General features: G+C 36.3%; 1 long non-coding RNA gene across 1 annotated transcript in view; it reads right to left on the bottom strand.

Annotated features, from left to right (window-relative positions):
• Positions 1 to 1,880: 1,880 nt before the first annotated feature.
• The window catches only part of LOC106065133 (uncharacterized), a 55,723-nt gene continuing 32,121 nt past the window's right edge, over positions 1,881 to 25,482 (bottom strand). The window contains exons 2-3 of the long non-coding RNA XR_008773756.1: positions 6,233 to 6,379; positions 1,881 to 2,068 (exon numbers count right to left, since the gene is read on the bottom strand). This is a non-coding gene — a long non-coding RNA (uncharacterized LOC106065133). The remainder of the gene's footprint in view (positions 2,069 to 6,232; positions 6,380 to 25,482) is intronic.

Here is a 25,482-nt window from a genome sequence, read left to right as displayed (position 1 = left end):
GTGCTCAAGACCTGAGAGTGTACTGGTGTCCATCATATGGAATGCTGTGAAAGTTTACCCCCCCCTTTAATTTTTAAGTAAGCCCCCCCCCTCTCCCATATGCTTTCAGCAGCTTGTCGAACTACGTCAAACATACCTCTCCCTCAGCGGCGTAGCTAGGGTTGGGGGAGGAGGAGGGGAATTTGAAAATCCCTCCGGGCCCCCACTTGAGAGGGGACCAAATGAGTGTTTTTTTACATTAAAAATTAAAATTACGCAAAATGCAGGGGGGGGCCTAAAAAGGGCAAGCCCCCAGGCCCCCCCCCCCCCCCAAAAAAAAAAAAAGAAAATTCCTAGCTACGCCCCTGCTCTCCCTACGTCCTTTCTATTTGAATTTAGGTTCAATTTTGGAAAATGTCGTTTTACATGACACGTCGTCTCAAAGTTTTGCGAAGACATTGCGATTTTCTGGACATCCTATAAATAAGTAACACTCTTCTTGTCGTCCCCCCCCCCCCACCTCTCCCTAGGTTCGTCTCCAATGCCCAGGTTTATGAGTTTCCTTAAAGACGCACAGCGGGTGTAGATTTTCGTAGCGCATGGTAAATGTCTAAAGCTGCTTCTTCTTTCGCGAAGGCGAATCTTTTATGACCTCGCTGGGCGATGCAGATTTTATTCGATGCAATGGAACCTGCGACTTTTATGGCTTTTTCCAATCCATGGGATTACGTTACTGGTTTTTTTTTTTTTTTTTTTAATCATAAATTAAATTCCGAATAATTTGTTTTGTGTGGTAGTGAAATAACAAAAAAAGTCTTTCGAAAATTTAAAAAACCCCATTAGCATACAGATGAAAATCACGTGTGGTATTGTCTTTCTTTACGTTCGAGATCTTTGTACTTACTTGTTGGCACTTCTGGACATTATGGATTACTTTGTTCTGGAGTCGACAACTTCCCTTTTTAAAACTCTGGGGGAATTTTTAGCACAGTAATCTCCTTTTTTTTAATTTGTAAGCTCTGATTATATTTAAGACAACAAAATACTTAAATATCGATGGGGGGGGGGGGGGGGGGGAGAAAGTAAAAAAAAAAAAAAGAAAAAGGAATGTACAGAAATGAGATTGATAAATAAGTAAATGCAAAAAAAAAAGAAAATACAAAAAGAGAAATATTTGGATACATTTGGAAATAAATAGATAAAGTAAGACTGGGGGGTTCGGGCTTTGCCATTTTTAGGACGCATTTGATGGGTACCAGGAGTCGAGGTGGCTGAGTTGTAAAGCTCTTGGCTTCCAAACTGGGGGTCCTAGGTTCGAATCCTGGAGAAGATTGTGATTTTTTTTTTTATTTTGGGATCTTTAAGTCGCCTCTGAGTCCTCCCACCTCTAATAGGTACCTGACACTAGTTAGGGTAAAGTAAAGGTGATTGGTCCTTGTGTGGTCACATAACACCCTCCTCGTTAACCGTTGGCCACAGAAACAAATGACCTTTACATCATTTGCGCTATTGACCGCAAGGTCTGAAAGGGGAAATTTAAATTTACTTTTACCGATGGGAACCAAAGATAAAAAGACATTTCCTATTCCTAAGCTAGGACAAAGTTGTACAAGGGCTCCTTCTTCCCTAATGCCATTAGAGCATGGAATAGGTTGTCAGAATCAGCCCAGGAAGACCGACGACATGGCAGAGTTTAAGTCACTGAATATAACAAGCATGACTACATTGACACACGAAACACATAGGAAGTAATTATCTTTTCTTTTAAAGTAACGTCTGAAACTTATAAGATAAGATACAGTGTAAAATAAATGAAAAGATAAACAGCATCTTATTATAATGTGATAAGTCTACATTAGGTAGAACTCTTTATTAATAAAATCAACAAACAAAGAAGACTCTCATAATGTCTGCCATTTATTGGTTTCAACCAATCATTTTATAGTTTCTAATAATAGATTAGATCAACGTTTAGGTTCTCTTCTTCTGGTATGGTTAATTTTGATGCGAAAAAACCTTCGTATCCTGAGCGATCACACTGCTAGGGGTCGTGAACTTGTCGACATAGGATATAAGGTGTTGGTATTATCTAAGAGAGAGAGAGAGAGAGAAAAAAAAAGAAAGCAAATAATGCACAATATTATTTTTATCAAACTGCCGTTACAATTCGCATAGTGAAATATAGTATTCTCAAAGATTTACAAAAAAAAATGAAGCCCCCTAGCGTTTTGTGGGGCAGATGATCCTAAATGCCAACACTTTCTGTGGCCCACGGTTAACGAGGGTGTCACGAGGCTGGCACAAGGACCATCTGCCTTCCCTTTTCCAACTAGAGCGTCAGGAACACATTAGAGTTGGCTGGTCTCAGGAACCTCTTTAAACATTAGCTGATTCCAAATCTCAGGATTCGTTGGGATTCGAACCCGAAACCACCCAGTGTATCACTCAGATCTTTGTATGTGTTTCTTTGTATATATGACTCAGCTGTCACTCAATACTCTTTACATCGATAACAGGCTATTTGTCATCAGCTTTTTGGTTTCAAAATAGGTTGAAAAAAAAGTTACGTTCCGTGTTGTTTCCACTCAAGTTCTTTTAGGTAATAGTAGTATTTATTCTGTCACAATTTTGTTTCAAAGCTTATATCAACTCTGTCTGTCTGTCTGTCTTTCTTTCTGTCTGGTAAAAAAAGTTTTTTTTTTCTCATTTCCGATTCTCAGATCAAGTTGAAATTCTACACAGTTATTCATTGTACCTGACGAGACGAGACATGAATCAATAAAACAATTAATTAATTAGTTAATTAATTACATGGGATTTTTTAAAGTATCAAAATAAGGGGAGTAAACGCTACTTAATGAGAAATGTGGATATATATATATATATATATATATATATATATATATATATATATATATATATATATATATATATATATATATATATATATATATATATATATGGATTTAATACCCTTATTAAGTTTGACGTTTTTTTCTTCCACTGTCCATTCTCAGATAAAGTTGAAATTTTCTATGATTATTCATAATCGATGACTATACACGAATCAATCCAGTTATTAATCAATTCGTTAATCAATTAGTACTTATTCATTTTTTTCTATATAGCAGAAAGGGAGCTGAACCCTGCCATTTTGGTATATATGGCAGTAATTAGCGGTTCTTTTCATTTGATAAGCTTTCTTTCTAGAAACGATTTGTTTCTATTGCTAGTTTTATATATAGATGAGATTTGACTCGAACTATGAATCGAGCTGAGTTGTATCCTGCTAAATGTTAAAGTTACTCTTACCCTTACATACAGAATAGGGGTGTGGTGGCGTAGTGATAAAGAGCTTAACTTCTGAACCAATGGACCCGGGTTCGAGTTTCGGTGACTGGGATTTTTAATTTTGGGATTTTTAGGACGCTTCTGAGTCCATCAGACTCTAATGTGTACCTGAAATTAGTTGGATAAAGCAAAGGCGGTTGGTCGTTGTGCTGACATGACACTCTGCTCGTTGACCGTCGGCCAATTAAATTAAAGCCCTTTGTATCATTTTCCCCTATAGATCGCTCGCAAGGTCTAAAGGGAAATGTTTGTTACTTCTTACATATAGAATAGATATAGCTGTATAAACGTTTAAATCATATTTTATTTTTAATACCTGAATAGAAATATTTTGAATCAGAGTGGAGGGAGAGGGTCTAAATTTGAAAATCCCCCGGGCCCCCAATTGAGGGGTCCCCCAAATGAGTGTCCGAAATTTGTTTATAAATATTATGCTATTATCTTATGTCCTTATCTTCTTATCTTATATAATACAGACGTTACTTCAAAAAAGAAGATGATTACGTCCTACGCGTCATGCATTTAGTCATGCATATTAACCAATGACTTAAATTCTGCCAAGTCACTGGTTTTCCTGGCTAGCTCAGGCAACCCATTCCATGCTCTAATAGCACTAGGGAAGAAGGAGTATTTGTACAAATTTGTCCTAGCATATGGGACGAGGAATGTGCCTTTATCTTTGTGTCTTTCAGAGTATTTTATTAAATTTTGTTTTTGTATTTGAAGATTATGGTTCAGTGTTTTATGTATTATTGCTACTTTACTTTTGAGCCTTCTGTCCTGAAGGCTTTCTAAATTTAGTGATTTTACTAAAGGTGTTACTCTAGTCAAATGTGAATATTCGTTTGTTATGAATCGCACTGCTCTATTTTGTGTCTGTTCTAGTTTCTTAATGTTTTCTTGAGTTGAGGGGTCCCAAACAGAGGATGCATATTCTATTATTGGTCTAACCAAGGTTAAATAACATTTTAGTTTTATGATCTTATTTGATTTATAGAAATTTCTTTTAATAAATCCTAATGCTTTGTTTGATTTTTTTGTAGTTTCATCAATATGTGGATTCCATGACAGTTTTTCATTTATTATAACACCTAGGTATTTTGCGTTTTTAGTCTGTGTTACTGGTTTGCCATGAATAAGATAAGAGGAATTAATTTGTTTTAGTTTTTTTGTTACTCTTAACAACTGACATTTTTCTGGGTGGAAAGACATGCTCCAATTTGATTCCCATTTCTGTAATTCATCTAATTCTCTTTGTAAAATATCTGTGTCTTGTGTTGTTTTTATTGTTCTATATATTATGCAATCGTCTGCAAATAATCTGACTTTTGTTCCTGAAGTAATGCAATTTGGTAAATCATTTATGTAAATTAAAAATAGTAGTGGACCCAAGACTGTTCCTTGAGGTACACCTGAGTTTACTGTTATTGGTGTTGATTTAGAGCCATTTATTATTACAGTTTGTTCTCTCCCTATCAGAAAGTCTTTAATCCACTGATGCAGTGGACCATTAATGCCGAAATATTTTAATTTTTTAAGCAAACTATGGTGGTGAACTTTGTCAAAAGCCTTAGAAAAATCTAGTAAGATAGCATCTATTTGTTCACTATTATCTAAACCTTTTGAAAAATCATCAATTAGTCCTATTAGTTGTGTTTCACATGATCTATATTTCCTAAAGCCATGTTGGTATGGGGTGAGGACATTATGTTTGTCTAAGTGATTTATGATGTTGCTACATATTATGTGTTCTAGGATTTTACATGTGATGCTGGTAAGTGATACTGGTCTGTAGTTTCCTGGGTCAGATTTTTCTCCTTTTTTAAATAGGGGGGTGACATTAGCTTCTTTCCAGTCCTTTGGTACTCTGCCCTGGTTAAGTGAAGCCTGAAAGAGTATTTTGAACACTGGGGCTAGCTCATTACTTAGTTCTTTGAGTAATCTAGCTGGAATACCATCAGGTCCAGAAGCTTTATTTGGTTTGGTGTTGGCTAATAGTTTTTGAATTCCATTTTCTTGTACTACTATATCTTCTATGTTGTCTACTTGGTTCAAATTCAGTAATATGTCTCTGTCTCCTGGGGCTGAGAATGCTGATGCAAAGTATTTGTTTAGAATGTTTGCTTTAGTTTCATTATCATTATGTATTATGTTATGTTCATCTTTTAATGATGCTACGCCTGTTGTTTCCATTTTCTTAGACTTAATGTATGACCATAGGTTTTTGTTGTTGTCTTTAGATATTACATTGTTTATGTATTCACTCTGCAGCTGTCTGCTTACTTTTTGGGTTAAGTGTTTAATTTTTATATACTTTTTGTAAACTCTTTCTGCATTAGTTTCTTTAAATTTTCTATATAGGTTTTCCTTCTGTTTACAAAGCTTCTTTAGTCTATTATTAAACCAGCATTTATTTATTTTGTTTGATGTGTATTTAGGTGATGTATTTAGTATTTAGTCCTGATGTCGAAAGTTAAAATGCAGGGTCCCCCTAAAGAGGTCAAGACCCCCAGGCCCCCAAATCCCTAGCAACGCCACTGATTGGAATATCACTAAGGAAATGCTAACAAGTTGAGATAACCCATCACGTGCCCAATCAATGTGCAGCTAGATAGATTTAAAACTCACGTTTGAATTATATAAGTTTTCAGTGTAATATAATAATATAATTATACAATAAAAATATTATAATTTTGACGATAACTAAGTATAATGCTTAAATAAAAAAGAACCTTGCTAAAGACAGGTGCAGAAGACAAAAAAAAAAAAGAACTTAAATAGACGCTCCAACGGACAAATGCTTTGTCTATATCGGCAGTGGCCAAATATGTAGGTTGCAAGTGGGTCTGCGTGGTCACGTTAAATACTGCCTTATGCAATTAATGGATACATTTTTATTTACTTTACTTGTCTGGACTCCTATTTTCAATATCTTCAAACTGCGCCACAGCTAAAGCTCCAAACTGCACTAGATTTCTGTAGATATATCTTTCGATGTTGTTGCGCCTCGTCCCAAATGCAGCCTACGTCTTGTATACAGTATACGCCTCTATAGAAATGTAAAAAAAAAAGGTCAATACTTTAAAAAAAAAAGAGACATTTGTTAAGAATGATTTTAAAGAGTAGATTGCACATAAGAGAGAGAGCGCTTTGCAAATCAGGCCTAAGAAAATGCGATAAACAGTTCAGAGTTAAGTTCAAATCAGGGCCGGACACTGCCCAGTAAGTCCGTACTTTGGGCGATTTAGACGGACACACGATTCAAAATGGTGCCGCTGCAGACAAGACGAGGAAAAAAAACAAAAACAAATCTCATTGTCGGAGAATGTGTATTTCACGAGTGGGGACAAAGTTTTGAAGGAGAGGGAGAGAGAGAGAGAGAGAGAGAGAGAGAGAGAGAGAGAGATGGTTCTTGGCCGAAGTCGGGCTATTTCTTGCCCGTGACAATCAGACCGTAAAACACACTGCCCGCTTACTTTCATGTGCTATGAGAGTGTTAGCAGACTTAGCACGGTAATGTTTCAAACAAGGCAGAAAAAAACAACAACAGCGTGTGATTCACATACTATAGGTCTTAGGTATAAGGGTAGGGAATAGTACTCAGGATGTAGACTTAAGCCAGTGATGTCTTAACTACAGCCCGCGGACACATACAATACAAAACATAAGGTTCATACTAAAAGGCTCCTACAGCAGGGCAGGCCTGAGGTCATTGGATGCCTTGGCGAAGTGAATGAAATGCTCCCCCCCCCCCCCAAATGAAATAGAAAAATAAAAAGACAGAACAATTAAAGTAACGCAATGGATTAAAACCTTCCTGCATCTCTTATCTAAATCAGGGGTTCTCAACCTGTGGACCGTGGGGGTCGATTGACGCTTTGCCAGGGGTCGCCTAAGACCAGACCATCGAAAAAATGAATTGTTTTTGTCTATTGTTCTATTGCTGTATGTATGTGTACGGGGGGTGGGGGGGGGGTCGCGGCAGAGTGGGGGATTGTAAAAAAAGGGGTCGCCGAGCCTAAAAGGTTGAGAACCGCTGATCTAAAACAAGAAAGAAAATAAATTCCAATTTCGCAATTCACGTTCATCGTTCCGTTTGGCGTCTTGAATCATAGTAGTGACCTATGGCTAGGCTAGCAGACGACTCATTGAGTTCTGCTATGTTTGAGATCTGATCCAAGTTTCGCAAATTTTTTTTTTTCTAAATTTTTTTTTTAGTCCTGTGTGAGCCTCCCCCCGCCCCCCCCCCCAATCGGAGGTCCTAGGCGGCTGCCTATATTGCCTATGCTTAAAGTCGGACCTGCCTCCAGTACAAAATAAAAGACACCTACTATACACATTTTTAGATGTAAACAAAACAAAATAGGTAAACAATTGAGTTTGAAACTTTTATGCTTGCATAAATCTATAGGTCAACATTTATATACGTTACAATGCTAATAAAGCATGATATCCGGTGCGTTTCCAAACATAAATCATTTTGAAAAACCTCAACTCTGCTAATGGAAGGCTAGACACTAAGTAGACCCCCACCTTCCTCTAATGAAAAACTATCCCCCTTAAAGGCGTCCTTAAATAGACAATAACTTTTCATCCCTCATTCCCAGACATGCACATAAATATTGCAACCACACACCCCCCACCCCCCATAAAAAAACAGCCCCCCGAGACTCGCGCTTGTCAGTAGTTGCGCCAAAAATTGTCTTAAGTTTGGATCAGCAGACGTGAACTGCAAACGCCATTATTATAGACCAGCAGGGTAAAGGAACTCCACCGTGCAAAAGAGCATCTCCGCCCATGTTGTTTATATAGTGATTTGTCTCCCTTGTTTTGTGGTGCGCAAAGCGAGTGTCGCGGGGGGGGGGGGGGGGGGAGAAAGCTAACGTACTTCGCCTATTTTTCTTTTTTGGGGTGTCTTTTAGAGTACAATTAGTAGGAGTCTTATTGTCGGAGCTGGATTTTTTTGCTGGCCAGGAGACAAATTGGTCGTGAATGGACTTACGCTGTGGGAGACCATGAAGAATGGAAAGGGATAGGGAGAAAGAGAGAGAAGGAACAATCCAGCCATCTCTCATTCCACGTTCGGTATCCGACAATTTATTGGACGACACGTAACAGCCATGCAGCTCCGACGCTGCTCAAGTCAGGTACCTTCTCAGATGTCCCCCGAAAAGTGATATGGCATTTATGTTTCCCCTCCTTTGTATCTCTCTACTCTATAACTCTTCTCTTCCTTCTGTCTGCCTCCTCCTCCTCTCTCTATCTCTCTCCTGTTCAGTTTTGGAGCGAAGGACTCAGGTAATTGTGATAGTTGACTTGGGGGGGCTGCCGGTGTCTCTTCCTACCCCCCGCTCCCTTTCTTAGTTGTCCTTTGTGTCACACGGGGCACTTCATTTATGTCGCAATTATGTCGTAAATATTTCACTACCGTAGGGAGCCTCTTCTTTTACGCCCTCACCCTCTCAAATCTTATTCTCCCCCTCCCCCCTTCCTCCCGCCATCTCCTCTTTCACTGTCCCCGTCCGCCTTGTTATTTATAGAGTAAGGCGGTCGTCATAAAAACGCCGCGGGCGCCGGAAGACTAGGATAGAACAGAAAGGGTGTTTTGTAGTTGTCTATAAGAAATCAAAAGAATGAAGAAGATGGCGGTCGATGGTGGTCATTTAGCAAGCAACTTTGGCACCCCGGAGGTCAATTATAGAGTTGGCTTCCAGTTAATAAGGAGGGTTTTCTTTGATTGCTCGTGCCCACTAGGTGGGCAGGTAAAAGGGCGGACTGGTGGGAGGGCACGTTGACACGGACCCTTAAAATGTCACATGTTCGTAAACTGGAACAGAGAAAGAGAGAGAGAGAGAGAGAGAGAGAAAGAGAGAGAGAGAGAGGAGTTGTGGTGTGACATACTTTTGTTGTTGATGCTGATTGATAAATAAAAATTGTTACGTAAAAATAGTGTATACCGTGGTGTGCCTATATCTGTGAAGAGACAGGAGAGACTGCTTTGTTGAAGACTGGAACAGAGAAAGAGAGAGAGAGAGAGAGAAAGAGAGAGAGAGAGAGAGAGAGAGGAGTTGTGGTGTGACATACTTTTGTTGTTGATGCTCATTGATAAATAAAACTTGTTACATAAAAATAGTGTATACCGTGGTGTGCCTATAACTGTGAAGAGACAGGAGAGACTGCTTTGTTGGTATACATGATATGAATAAAATATTTAAAAAAAAACAACCAATGTACATAATAAGATTAAATATCCAAAGGAAAAGGAGAGAGAAAATATTTGCCTGATGATAGAATGAAGATCTCATTCTCGAGATCTGAACTTGGAGATCTGATCCTCGAGGTCTGATCCTGGAGATTTCATCCTGGAGATCACATCCTGGAGGTTTCACCCACGAGATCACATCCTGGAGAACTCATCCTGAAGCATGGGCGTAGCCGAGGGTGACCCCCCTCCCCACCCCCGAAATGAAAGATTTAAGTTTAAAAACCCTACTGATGGTTTTGAGTTTAAATACCCCCATACAGACAGTTTTGAGGTTGAAAAACTATCTTTTCAATTTTATTCTAAAACAAACTACAGTCACCAAATTATATGAGCGTAACTAAAAGGGTTTCAAATTTGTTAAAAAAAAACCTCCAGAGATTTTTTAATTTAACACCCCCCCCCAACAGATGATTTTGACGTTAAAACTTCCCTTATCGATATAAAATCTAAAACAAACTACAGTCACCTAATTTCAAGAGCGTAGCCAAAAGAGGTTACAAATTTTTACCAGTGGCAGGGCTCCATTAATAAAGTGCAGTGAATAGTCACCTGCCGAAATTGAAAAACATTAAATGTGGCTCAACAAAGATGGCTAAGACGGATTTTAGGAGTCAGTTATAGAGATCGGGTCTCAATCAAGGAAATCCTATGGCGAACTGGTAGCCGACCCCTTAGTAAGGTTGTGGCAGAGCGTAGCATGAGGTTTGCGGGACATGTTCTCCGACAAAATGATAACGCTTAATAAGAGTTGCGATAACATGGAGGCCATTACGAGGAAAGCGCAAACAGGGACATCCTAGTACAACTTGGCGCCACACTTTCATGGAGGTCCTCAGAGCAGGTGGGAAGAGGCTTCAGACATTGCCAGTGACAGATTTTTGTGGAAGAAGCTTGCCGCTCAATGCGTCGAACGACGCGGGAGGATCTAAGTCAGTAAGAAAAGTACATACGGTTTTTAAAATAAAACTTTTTAATAGCAGTATATTGCACTGTGGATACCTCAGAATATGCATTTTGTTGGCTTTTAATACAGTAAATAGTGATTGGCTCCGCCCGGCGCTGGGGGAGCTCACGGCGCTCCCACGGACTCCATGGCTGGCAATGGCGGGGAGTCTACAATTTTCCCGCTAACTCCAGGAAGAATCTATTCTAGGGTACAATAAACGTCTTCCGAAAGAATGAAGGGATTAATTATGTACACTCACACACACACGCACACACATATTTTTATTTTTTTGCGCGGGGGGGGGGGGGGGGGAAGATAAAAATCCCCCCCCCCCGAAAAAAAAATCCTGGCTACGCCCATGTCCTGAAGATATCATCCTTGAGGTCTCCTCCCGGAGATCTGTTAAAATCCACACTTACTGAAAAGGTAAAAAAATGAAAAGAAGTAATCGTTGGTAATTATTTCATTTTATTAATATTCCTGTAAACAGACAGTCATGTGCCAATCTAGCCTTATTCTAGAGCTCTCATAAGATAAACATGTTGCGATGTGAAGAATTTCACCATATATATAACATAAGTCCATTATAAGTCAAGTACGAAATTACAGACTCTTTTATGACATATATCTTTATATCTGTCATTCTCCGAATCCCACGTAAACACACTATTAATTAAACTGACATCTTATTTCCATTCACTTTAAAAAAAAAATATATATATTCCCATTTGAAATTTAATTTAAAGGAATACTGCATGAGAGGTTTTACAATCATTGAAAAGATTTGGGATTTAGGTGTAATGACCGATAACCAAATAGCCAGAATATCAAACATATAAACTCATATAATTTAATAACATTCTATACATGTCTTAAAGAAGCCAGAATTAGCTGCTATTTTTAATTTGTAATGAACAGGCATTGTGCAACCTTAATATGCTTATGTTACATAAAGTTTAAACTAGCAAAAAAGATTTTAAAATGGGTCGTCTTTATTTTGCATATTTCTTACATCTACTGATGTGGTACCAGTAAAAGTTTCAATCAAGAAGATCACATAACACAAAAACTATTAACTATACCCCTCCGTCCCTTCAGATGGTTTATAAAGTATAATCAGCGTACAAAGAATAAGATATATCAAACAAACACAAATTACCCTGTTAATGAATGTTTAACTCCAGAAGCTTAAAGACCTTAAAAGGATCTAATTAGAATTAAGATTTGAACATAAAGAGTAGTTTAAAAACCAAAGTGTATCCCATGTCTATTACACAAGAAACTGCGTCGCAAAATTTTGGTTCCCAAGAACTAAACTTCCTGTTGTCTTTAGATCCTAAAAACTACGCCAAAAAAAAAAGCCGAAACGAAATTATAATATGTGTCTTGTCTTTCTTTTCTGATGAATCTTAAATGTAGGTGAAATATTTGAAACCTTGTAAAATATTAAAATCTAAAGTTTCATGGGAGGTAACTGATCACAGGGTTTATTTAAAAAGTTACGGCCCCCACAGAAGACAGTTAATGAATTAATTAATGATGTCTTCTCGCCGGCAGCGCCCTCTGGGGGGAAGCTTCTGTTTTTCATCACTCCTCCGGATAAATGATACACAACTTAATAGCCGCGCAACGTTCGTTTTAACCCCTTTACGAGCGCCCTTGTACCCAGGCTGAAACGGCGCCCCAGTTATCTTCTCACGGCATTGAACAATGTTATGATGGTCATAACCCGGAACTTATTTGTAAAAGGATACCTCCAAAGACCATCCATTTAGTCACAGATAAAGAGATTCCGCTAGGCGAGTGGGGCCGGAAATATGTAAAGGGCTTGGCACTAGTCATTTTTGTTTCGTTATCAAAGCCCTGTGTGGGATCCATCAAAAGTTACAGTTTTTGAGAAGCCTATAAGAAATGGTATACCACCCACAATAGCCTCGAAACAAAAATGCTTCCGTTTGAGTGGCAGACAATCGACTCAAGTCTCCCTCCTCTGATCTGCCTTTATCGTGTAGGGTACATATAAATTTTGTTTATGAAATATCATATAACCAGGGGCGAATCCGAAGTTTTTAATAGAGAGGAAGACGATAGAGAAGAGGTCAGACGTAATAAAGAAATTTAATATTTGCTTACTTTTTGTAGCCTCTATTAACGAAAGTTTTTATATCAGTATTTAGTTGTTGTTTTGTGTGTGTGTTTTAGTATTAGCATTTTCTATCCTGGGTATTGGTAATTCATCTCACATTCTCCCAAGAGAAAAATCCTGGTGAAGCGAATCTATAAATCCACTACACTTTATAATATTTTTATTATATGCAATTTAAAAATATTGGTAAATTAACAAGGGAATAGGCCTGCTGATGTAGAGTGACGGGTGAGCAAGATTCAGCAAGTGAGAGACAAGGAGAGAAAGAGAGATAGAGAAAAAGAGAGAGAGAGAGAGAGAGAAAAGAGGTAAAGACGGAGAAAGAGACAAAAAGAGAAAGAGAAAGAAAGAAAAAGAAAGATAGAAAGAGAAAAAGAGAGAAAGAGAGTGAAAATGAAAAAAAGAAAGAAAGACACAGAAAGAAAAATAGTAAGAGAGAGAGAGAGAGAAGAGAGAAAGATAGACAAAAAAAAATAAAGAGAGAGATTGAAAGAAAAAAAAAGAGAGAGAAAGAAAAGAGCGACAGATAAGAGAAAAAGAATGAGAAAGAGAGAAAGAAATAAAGGCAGAGAAAGAGAAGGAAAGAGAGAAAAAGAGAAAGAAATAGAGAGAAAGGGTGAAAGGGAAAGAAGAACAGAGCACGAGAGAGAAAGAGAAAAAGAGAGAAAAGAGAGAAGGAAAGAGGGAATGAGAGAAAGAGGGATGAGAGAAAGAGGGAATGAGAGAAAGAGGGAAGGGGACAATGAGTAATCGTGACAGAATGAAGAACAGATAAATGTTCAGGAATAAAGCCAAACTAAAACATTTTGTAGATTGCGTGACGTCATCTCTAAGGGAAATAACTTCTTGTCCTCTGACGAATTCAGAGCTCTGTCCAACACGAGGTCCAAGGATTAGCAAAATTTTTGACCATAAAAACAGAACTCATCAAAAATGTTTAATCCACTTTCATCCATCTATTTCTCTCTCTCTCTCTCTCTCTCTCTCTCTCTCTCTCTCTCTCTCTGGGCCATTCTTTCATCTCAAACCACAAGTTTCGCATAAAAAAGGTTCAGCCGGAAGTGATTTGATGAACGAATTATGTTCTAAAATTCAAACACCCGAAAAAAAACAAAAAAAATGTTTCCCTGTTTGTGAGAGCCGCTATATGGGCTGCCCATTTTTTTTATTGCCAAATTTTCCATTTTGCATAACTTTCTTTCTCTCTCTCTCTCTTTCTCTTTTTCTCCTTCTCTCTCTCTTTCTCTCTCCTCTTTCTATCTTTTCTTTTGTCAATTATTATCTTTTTGTTTCCAGCCTTTTACTGTGTGACTTTATCCTCGTAAATGATTACAATACTTGACGCTTTAAAGCTTTTTATCCATTCGTACATTATATCCAAACTCTAAACTTTTCCTTAATACGAATATAATATAATATATATTATAAAGAATTATGAGAAAAGTGGCCTAGTAGATAAACTACTTCTGTTAATGTGTTGAGGCTCTGGTTCGTGCCTTTAAAAAAAAAGCCTGAAACGCGAGTTTGAATTCTAGCAGAATTAGTGAACGGTTTAAAAAAAATTGCACTAAATGTCGAGGTCAGTATAAAGGAGGGAAAGATGGATAGAATATTTGACTTTTGGTAAGATGAGAGAAATACTAGGGGGCCTGGTCTTTTGATTTCTTTTGTAAACCTTAAGACACTGCTTCAATCAAATACAACCAAAGGTTTATATTATATAACTACTATACTATGGAGAGTAGTCAGACTTAGGATTAATAAATTACAAATGAATGATGTTGTTGTTTTTTTTTAAATTTAATATAATAGTATTATTATTTTTATAATCTTTGAAGATAAACCAAATGAGGGTCCACTGTATACAAAGTTAAATTTACTTTTTTAATTTAAATTTTTATACCTCCACTAGAGAATATTTTTTATTCAATTAATAAGATGGCGTTTCGTCTTACACTTGTCATAATGAAACCAATTTTACTATTTGAATCTGTACCTGGAAGGGTCAATCGACTATTACTAAGCAACGACTTGCATGTCACGTGGCGTGAAAGTTTTCCAGATCAGTCCATGTACTGAGAGTTGAAAATTGACATCAAGGCTTTAGGTACTTGAGACAGTGTTATGGAGTGTGTGTGTGTGTCTGTTTCCATGGTGACCTTGGGAAGAAGTTGGTTGTGAACGATGCAACATAGATGGCGTTGTCGTCATTTGGTCTTAGTAAAGACAGACGACTCCAGAACGTGATTTTGAAAGATTGTGTTATTGTAGTGAGTTAGATTCTGTTAAAAATATTACAACTAAAGTCTAGTACATTTATTTTATCTCATATCAACCTGATTTTGTCTATATTATAATAAAAGTTATATTTAGTTTTCTAAAATTATTTAACTTTGATGTTTTGTTTATTGTCGCTTTGAGATGATATTATATAAGTTTTATATTGTAATAAAACTTTTTTTTTCTTATAGATAACCAAATATCTTATAATATACATTTGTAATTCATTAGGATGAATCGAAAGTAAAAAAAAATAATTATAATATTTTTAGCAAATAAACTGACCAAAAAAAATTAAAAAGAAAAGCTTTCTGTAATTTTTGAAATTAATATTGTCAATTAATATTTTCATTAAAACTAAAAGCATTCGTCTGACAGTCCTCGTAGTAATACTGTGTTGATTATGGTAATCATAATATTACTCCTATGACTTGGTGCAAAGTCAAAATTAAATACTTAAAACATCTTTATGAAATATGAATAGAAAAATAAGAATTCTCAAACAAATAACGTAATGAAACTAAAAATTTTAATGGATCGCTGGTGGAAAGGATGAGGGCACTGTCATTACAATTTATCAAGTTGTTTTACGATGGAAAAAGGAAAAAAACAGTAGGGTGACTTCCCTTTCAAACATTCTACCAGCACAAGTGAATTGACGGGGATTACGGGGCTGCTTAACTCCCCTTGTCGCTAATGGTGCGTCAATTAGTTATGTATTGGGGCTAGACAAGCCATTGTTCATTATTACGGGATAGGCATAACGCTGGCCTTGTGTCATCAATGAGGATTAGAAAAAGGTTCGGACGGTTGTTTTTTTTTTTATAAAGTCGGATTACATCTCTAGCGGGTCAAGAGTCGACGCTAATTAATTGCAAGTTGTATAATCTACTACATGTAGATTGCTGTTAGAAAAAGAAAAAGAATTACCTTCTTGATAAAATCATATTAAAATGAATTAACAGGATGTTTAAAAGGGGGAAAAAAAATAATTTCAGGAACAAAGGAAGACAAGTCACTTAATTTTTTTTTTCGTGTGAAAATAAAGAAAAACGCAAAAGAAAAAAAAAAGCTTATCAAAGGGAAAGAACTCACTTACAATTATATCTCTCAATAATGTAGAATTTATTTTCTTTATTCGATATCAAACAAAATAAGTATGTACCAATAATTAACTGACTGGTTAGTAATTGATTAATGTTTTCTCAGGTAAGATACATAACCTCTTAAAGTTTCAACTTGATTCGAGAGAGGGTCTGGAGGAAATAAAGTGTTCAATTACATAATTACATAAGGGGACGAAACCTTATAAAGTAGCAGTTTATGTGAACACTGAAGGATCAATCTCTCTTGTCGGTATCAAACAAACTACCAACAATTAATTGAATAATTTGTTCATTTTTATGTTGTATTGATTCATATCTTGTCTATGCCAATAAATAAATTTGCGACAATTCAACTTGTTCCAAGAATGGGTGTGGGAGAACGTGTTTTCAAACTTTTTACTAGACAGACAGACAGACAGAGTAATTTGATATAAGCTTTGTAAAAATAAAAGAACAAGCCTTGTAATGATTTCAAAAGAGTTGGGTTTTTTTTTTTCTCACTTTTACCTACTTTACATTTTCGAAGTCACCACTCTTCTGTGTTGATGGACTGAACGAATTCATTAACATAAACTATATCAAGGTCGGCTATAGGTAACTGAAAGCACTTTGGCGAAAGTGAATTTGGTGGCCACAACTAAAAAACAGAAAAATAAACCCCGAAAAAAATAAAAGTACACAATTCGTTTACGATTCGATATATATCTATATAGTTCGTCCATCGTGGTTCCATGATGACCACTTTTTGTCATCCAGGGGGGCTGAGGGCTTTGCACTGGGGTTTTGTGCCTCCTCCTATGTCAGCCCGGAATGTTCGGCTGCACACTGGGCAGGTTGTTCCAGCTAGTGTCATTGGCCTTGTTTTTCTTCTCTGGCGCTTTTCTTCTGCCAGCGCTGTTCTCTTTTCCTCAGCAGCCTCTGCGCCAGTTTTCACAGCGCGACGCCATGATGCTCTGTCATGTGCCTCTGTCTCCCAGGTGGCTGGGGTCTATGCTGAACGCATTTAGAGAAGCTTGAAGAGGTTTGATATAACAGTCTCAAAATAACGTTTCAGCATTTCTTTTTTAGCAAAGGGAAGAAAGAAAGGTTTCGCAATAGAAATATTTAAACGTTCGAGAAAAAAAAGGATTAAGTCAAAGTAGAGACAAATAGATGGGCTGGTGGACATAGTGCAGTGTTAGAGCTTACTATGTTTTGACATTGTATTCAAGTCCGGCATTAGTATTTTCTTTAGCCCTGTGTGTGCCCTTTACACACTGGAGGCCCTACGTGGCTGCCTAGTTTCCCTACGCCTATGGCCGGCCTGGGGGCGCGGTGGCTGAGTGGTTAAGCGCTTGGCTTCCGAGCCAGGGGTCCTGGATTCGAATCTCGAATCTCGATGAAGACTGGGATCTTGAAATTCGGGATTTTTAGGGCTTCCCTGAGTCCAGCCATCTCTAATGGGTACCTGACTTTGGGTAAAGTAAAGGCAGTTGGTCGTTGTGCTGGCCACATGACACCCTGCTCGTTAACCGTTGGCCAAAAAACATATGACCTTATCATCATCCGCACTATAGATCGTTAGGTCAGAAATGTCAGAAAGTCGACTCTACTTTTTTAAATACTTTTTTTTAACGGCCGGCCCGGACTATATACTGATTAAACTTTTTTCTGATTATATTAGAATAATCTTTCTTTGTTTGAGATCCCACATCAACGACAAAGCGTAACTAGTCGCAAAATCGATATTAATATATGAAAATTTACATTTGACTAGAGTAACACGAATAGTAATAGCACTAAACTTACAGACACTTCTGGAAAGAAGACTTTAGCAATAATACCTACGACACCAAACCATTGTTTACAAAAAAAAAAAAAAAAAAAATAACCTGACAATATGGTCACAAAGATAAAATCACACTTCATATTTGATATGCTAGAACAAAATGATTGCTCGCTTCTTATTCTACCCTAGCGCATTAGTATCAATATATGCATAATCATAATAACCCTTTTTAAGACATTTCTGCCTTATTTTTATAAGGTCCTGTTTATGATCTTTTATTGACTAGGAGAAATGTCTATAGGTAGTTTTAAAAAATGGCAATTAAATAATCTACTTAATTTCCTCATGAGCTCACTGCAATGCTGCTTAGCCTCAAACTCGATTTGATGACAAGTTAGCACCTGGAAACTGGTGCTGTTCTTGTCAACTTGAGGAGGTTTCTCCACTAATGATGTAGAAAAAAAAGCGGTCATAGTAATAAAGTTCCTTTGGACTTTTCAGCCTGTATACAGTGGCGCAGAACACATGACTTATAGACAACATGATGATGACTGAGTGATGTCCAGGAACATTGTTTGCGTTGATTAGCCCAGTTTTAAGTATATGTTGGACATAAAAACATTTACAATAGAAATCCATGCTGATATGTCAGCCAGTAAAGGCACCAACAAAAACATTTAGCATAATGTTTGTAGGAATTTTGGGGTTTCCATAGAAACTAAAGACAGTGTCTTTCAAAACAGTCCCCAATTTCAAGGACTTCGTTTGGCTTCTGTACGTACATGTCTCTACAACAGAGAACTACAGACAGTCTCATGCTCATCAAGTTTAAACAATTTCTGAACAATGTTCAACCTTAATTATTGTCAAATCATGGAACTTACGGTTTTGTATTGTGTGTTTATGGCAATCTTCAACTGTTTAAAAAAAAAAAGGCTAATACGACTGACTTTAATCCCCCACCCCTTAAAAAAAAATAGAAACAATTAGTAGGGACTCACCAAACACAACGGTATGAGACGGGAATAACCAAAACAAAAAAAAAAAAAAACATAAGCAAAAAAAAAAAAAAAAAAAAAACTAATTGTTAATGACTTGGTCTCTTAGTTGCACTTAGATCTCAATCAATAGAAAAAAAAATATTGATAATCCAATTTCACATGTTACAGCTTACAAAGTTTTTGAACAACGGCTTCCTTTTATCAGTAGAAAGAGAACTCTTTTATTTTAATTAAATTTGAAATTTAAAAAAAAATATATACTTTTAATTGAAATGTTTACAAAACATACCATAGGAATGCAAAACTATTAATACCAGTTACCAGCATGGATTGACAATAAATAAAAATCAAAGTAAAGTAGAAAATAATACATAAAACTCTGAAACGTAACTTACATATATAAAAAAAAGCAAAACGTAATATAATACTCAGAAAGACACATAGACAAAGTTACATTTCTTGTTTCATATGCTAGGACAAATTCGTACAAGCTCTCCTTTGTCCATAGTGCCATTAGAGCAAGTAAAGAGAGGCGTGAAACAGCCAGGCAAGCGATAAGTTGAAAGAGATTTAGTCTCTCAATTAACATGGAACGACTAGTTTGCTATACAGAAGTAAATTTAAATAAACGGATGCGCGTAGGACGTAATTATCTTCTCCTTTGAAGAGCGCCTGTATTTTTTTATTTTTTTTTTTGTATATAAGAAGATAAATTAACTTTATATATAAATGTCACAAAAAATGTCACAAAAAATGTTACAAATAAAATTTTAAACGTGCATATTGCTCTTTAAGAAGTTGTTAGTTGATAGGACGCTGAGTGTCTTGCGTTACAAAGAAATGTAAGAAATGTAGGAAGACATCAAACAAGAACTGTAACAGAAATGCAATAGAGATGTAACAAGAACTTAACAGAAATGCAATAGAGATGTAACAAGAACTTAACAAAAATGCAATAGAGATGTAACAAGAACTTGAAATGCAATAGAGATGTAACAAGAACTTGAAATGCAATAGAGATGTAACAAGAACTTAACAAAAATGCAATAGAGATGTAACAAGAACTTAACAAAAATGCAATAGAGATGTAACAAGAACTTAACAGAAATGCAATAGAGATGTAACAAGAACTTAACAAAAATGCAATAGAGATGTAACAAGAACTTAACAAAAATGCAATAGAGATGTAACAAGAACTTAACAAAAATGCAATAGAGATGTAACAAGAACTTAACAGAAATGCAATAGAGATGTAACAAGAACTTAACAAAAATGCAATAGAGATGTAACAAGAACTTAACAGAAATGCAATAGAGATGTAACAAGAACTTAACAAAAATGCAATAGAGATGTAACAAGAACTTAACAGAAATGCAATAGAGATGTAACAAGAACTTAACAAAAATGCAATAGAGATGTAACAAGAACTTAACAGAAATGCAATAGAGATGTAACAAGAACTTAACAGAAATGCAATAGAGATGTAACAAGAACTTAACAGAAATGCAATAGAGATGTAACAAGAACTTAACAGAAATGCAATAGAGATGTAACAAGAACTTAACAGAAATGCAATAGAGATGTAACAAGAACTTAACAGAAATGCAATAGAGATGTAACAAGAACTTAACAAAAATGCAATAGAGATGTAACAAGAACTTAACAGAAATGCAATAGAGATATAACAAGAACTTAACAAAAATGCAATAGAGATGTAACAAGAACTTAACAGAAATGCAATAGAGATGTAACAAGAACTTAACAGAAATGCAATAGAGATGTAACAAGAACTTAACAGAAATGCAATAGAGATGTAACAAGAACTTAACAGAAATGCAATAGAGATGTAACAAGAACTTAACAGAAATGCAATAGAGATGTAACAAAAGATGTTACTGAGATACAACAGGCGGGTCATATTTCCATGCTTGGAGGTCAACCGGTACTTTAGTTACAAACTGACGTCAAGATTTTCTTTTTTTGGTCAAAGTTTCCTTTAGATCTTCAGAAGTTTCAAATAGCGATGGGCAACGCAGACGACCTTTCTACTTGAATAGAACAATAAAAACTTTATTTCCGGAACTAAAAAAAAATGACAAACGAAACAAAAGATGTAACGAAACAAAGTAGAAAGCATTCTGTAAGCATGAAAGTGATCAGACAGAAGGGCTGACCAAATATTGGCGCCCCTTTTCTGACTAGGAAGAAAAGAAAAGTTATTGATTCTAGACTTTAGTTCGGGTTCCTTTAACACCCCCCTTCCCCACCCAATTTTCTTTTTCATCCACTTTTTTTTTATCCAAGTTCCGGTGTAATTTTTATTTTATATCTTTCTGGATTTTATGGCCAGCGTTTCTTTCTTTTCCCTGGCCATGTCGTAAAAATTTGTTAGATTCCTGGCGTCCAATGAAATCGTTTTATACAGAACACGTTTGGTGGTACATTGATTGTTTGTGGGAGCCAATCAGATTAATGCAAACAAAACGGGGGGAAAAGAAGAAGGAGCGGTAAAAAGAGGAGAGAAAGAATTTAATGCAGTTGATTAGATTAAAGATGTGGTGGGAAGGGTGAAGTTATGTTTGTCTCTGGTGAGGGAGGGTTTTAATAAATGTACTTGCCTGTGCGAAGAGCGTGGGAAGTCAGTTTTGGATGCCCCTTGCATATTTTTGAGTTACAGAAGATTCTAGACGTGGGTGTGGTCAGAGTGGTGGCTGTATGTCATAATATGTCCTTGTTTCTGTGGTCAGTTGGAAAGTCAGTCTCGCATGGCTTGTCCAGTCAGAATGGTTGCTGGATGTCAAACTATGTCCTAGTATCTGTGGTCAGTTTGGAAAGGCAGTCTCGGATGACCTGTTCAGTTTCAATCGCATTAAAAATGTATTATAACCTGATGTATTAATTAATAGCTTCGGAAGTGGAAGGGGTGTGGGCGGTAAGGAAAACGAAGGGGGTTGAAGTTCCTGTTTCAGACCTTACCATCTGAACACAGATGATGTTAAGGTCATCTGTTTTTTTTTTTGGCCAACGGTTAACAAGCAGGGTATCATGTGGTCAGCACAACGACCAACTACTTTTATTTTCCCCTACTAAAGTCAGGTACCCATTAGAGTTGGGTAGACTTAGGGGCGTCCTAAAAATCAAGAAATTCAAAATCACTGTCATTACCGAGATTTAAATCCAGAACACCAAGGATCGGAAGCAAAGCGCTTAACCACTCAACCACCCATAAGAAATGGGTTATAGCCCAAGAACAATACATCCGTCTTCCACCTCGTGATCAGCCATTTTGGGAACTTTCAAAGGGCCGGTAAGCACCGTGTTACGGGCCGGATATGGCCCGCGGGCCTTACTTTGAGCATCCTCAACGTAGTATATGAGTACATGAATACAGAAATGGGCGTCTTAGAAACAGTCGTTAGTTTGATTTTTATAGTATCAGGTGTTTCTTGTTCAGAAATGACAATTGCATCATAGCCTTAAATTTCTTCAGAAATGACAATTGCATCATAGCCTTAAATTTCTTCAGAAATGACAATTGCATCATAGCCTTAAATTTCTTCAGAAATGACACTTGCGTCATAGCCTTAAATTTCTTCAGAAATGACAATTGCATCATAGCCTTAAATTTCTTCAGAAATGACAATTGCATCATAGCCTTAAATTTCTTCAGAAATGACAATTGCATCATAGCCTTAAATTTCTTCAGAAATGACACTTGCGTCATAGCCTTAAATTTCTTCAGAAATGACACTTGCGTCATAGCCTTAAATTTCTTCAGAAATGACACTTGCGTCATAGCCTTAAATTTCTTCAGAAATGACACTTGCGTCATAGCCCTAACCTTCTTCAAGATGTCAGGGGGTAGAAGGGAGATTCGAACCCGGGACCAGTGTGACGATAGTCCGAAGAGTATATTACATGACCAGGGCGAAATACATTCATTAATGATGCTAAAAGTTAATGTTTTCATCAATGCCTCGTCGCCACGTCACGAGCCATTGGCCTTAACTGCCCATAGGTTGAGACGTCGCAGGTCAGTGATCGGGCCTTCTATAATGACTGGTCTCGATTAAGTAGGCTAGCCATGCTTATCTTATCTTATATAATCAGACGTTACTTCAAAAAAGAAGATGATTACGTCCTACGCGTCATGCATTTAGTCATGCATATTAACCAATGACTTAAATTCTGCCAAGTCACTGGTTTTCCTGGCTAGCTCAGGCAACCCATTCCATGCTCTAATAGCACTAGGGAAGAAGGAGTATTTGTACAAATTTGTCCTAGCATATGGGACGAGGAATGTGTCTTTATCTTTGTGTCTTTCAGAGTATTTTATTAAATTTTGTTTTTGTATTTGAAGATTATGGTTCAGTGTTTTATGTATTATTGCTACTTTACTTTTGAGCCTTCTGTCCTGAAGGCTTTCTAAATTTAGTGATTTTACTAAAGGTGTTACTCTAGTCAAATGTGAATATTCGTTTGTTATGAATCGCACTGCTCTATTTTGTGTCTGTTCTAGTTTCTTAATGTTTTCTTGAGTTGAGGGGTCCCAAACAGAGGATGCATATTCTATTATTGGCCTAACCAAGGTTAAATAACATTTTAGTTTTATGTTCTTATTTGATTTATAGAAATTTCTTTTAATAAATCCTAATGCTTTGTTTGATGTTTTTTGGAGTTTCATCAATATGTGGATTCCATGACAGTTTTTCATTTATTATAACACCTAGGTATTTTGCGTTTTTAGTCTGTGTTACTGGTTTGCCATGAGTAAGATAAGGGGAATTAATTTTCGTTGCCCAAGTGCACATTGCTTTTCGAATGAACCATTTAGAATGGTCACTCTGTGATTAACATAGGGACTACAGACCAGTATCACTTACCAGCATCACATGTAAAATCCTAGAACACATAATATGTAGTAACATCATAAACCACTTAGACAAACATAATGTCCTCACACCATACCAACATGGCTTTAGGAAATATAGATCATGTGAAACACAACTAATAGGACTAATTGATGATTTTTCAAAAGGTTTAGATAATAGTGAACAAATAGATGCTATCTTACTAGATTTTTCTAAGGCTTTTGACAAAGTTCACCACCATAGTTTGCTTAAAAAATTAAAATATTTCGGCATTAATGGTCCACTGCATCAGTGGATTAAAGACTTTCTGATAGGGAGAGAACAAACTGTAATAATAAATGGCTCTAAATCAACACCGATAACAGTAAACTCAGGTGTACCTCAAGGAACAGTCTTGGGTCCACTACTATTTTTAATTTACATAAATGATTTACCAAATTGCATTACTTCAGGAACAAAAGTTAGATTATTTGCAGACGATTGCATAATATATAGAACAATAAAAACAACACAAGACACAGATATTTTACAAAGAGAATTAGATGAATTACAGAAATGGCAATCAAATTGGAGCATGTCTTTCCACCCAGAAAAATGTCAGTTGTTAAGAGTAACAAAAAAACTAAAACAAATTAATTCCACTTATCTTATTCATGGCAAACCAGTAACACAGACTAAAAACGCAAAATACCTAGGTGTTATAATAAATGAAAAACTGTCATGGAATCCACATATTGATGAAACTACAAAAAAATCAAACAAAGCATTAGGATTTATTAAAAGAAATTTCTATAAATCAAATAAGAACATAAAACTAAAATGTTATTTAACCTTGGTTAGGCCAATAATAGAATATGCATCCTCTGTTTGGGACCCCTCAACTCAAGAAAACATTAAGAAACTAGAACAGACACAAAATAGAGCAGTGCGATTCATAACAAACGAATATTCACATTTGACTAGAGTAACACCTTTAGTAAAATCACTAAATTTAGAAAGCCTTCAGGACAGAAGGCTCAAAAGTAAAGTAGCAATAATACATAAAACACTGAACCATAATCTTCAAATACAAAAACAAAATTTAATAAAATACTCTGAAAGACACAAAGATAAAGGCACATTCCTCATCCCATATGCTAGGACAAATTTGTACAAATACTCCTTCTTCCCTAGTGCTATTAGAGCATGGAATGGGTTGCCTGAGCTAGCCAGGAAAACCAGTGACTTGGCAGAATTTAAGTCATTGGTTAATATGCATGACTAAATGCATGACGCGTAGGACGTAATCATCTTCTTTTTTGAAGTAACGTCTGTATTATATAAGATAAGAAGATAAGAAGATAGGGAACATTAGTGTGCACTACTGTAAGTTCAGAATTACAATTCGCATGTCATTATGATGAGCTGTTGTGTGTTTGAATTATTTTTCAAAAGAAAAACAAAAAAAATGCGAAATTTCAGTTTGATCCGAGAAATGGAACTGGGTGAAAAGACGTGTAAATAATACACCTAGAAAGACAGTGTGAGTTGATTAGGCTTCGTAATAACTAAAGAAATTTCTTTAAAACTTTTAATAGTTTATAGATTTTTTTTTACAGTATGCTTTAATACTATGTTGTACATTTTAACACCTTATGGAAATATTTAGATATCTTTTGTGAATTTATTTTACACAGTATTGCGCTAATTATGGATCTAGTATTTAAAATTTAGGAAACACATAAACTTCTATGAGGTAGCGAGCTTGTGTTAATATATTTTATGTTTGT

This window comes from Biomphalaria glabrata, chromosome 11 (assembly GCF_947242115.1).
Source record: "Biomphalaria glabrata chromosome 11, xgBioGlab47.1, whole genome shotgun sequence".
Classification (NCBI taxonomy): domain Eukaryota; kingdom Metazoa; phylum Mollusca; class Gastropoda; family Planorbidae; genus Biomphalaria; species Biomphalaria glabrata.
The sequence above is the reverse complement of the archived record's forward strand: the minus strand, read 5'-3'. Positions and strand labels throughout refer to the sequence as shown.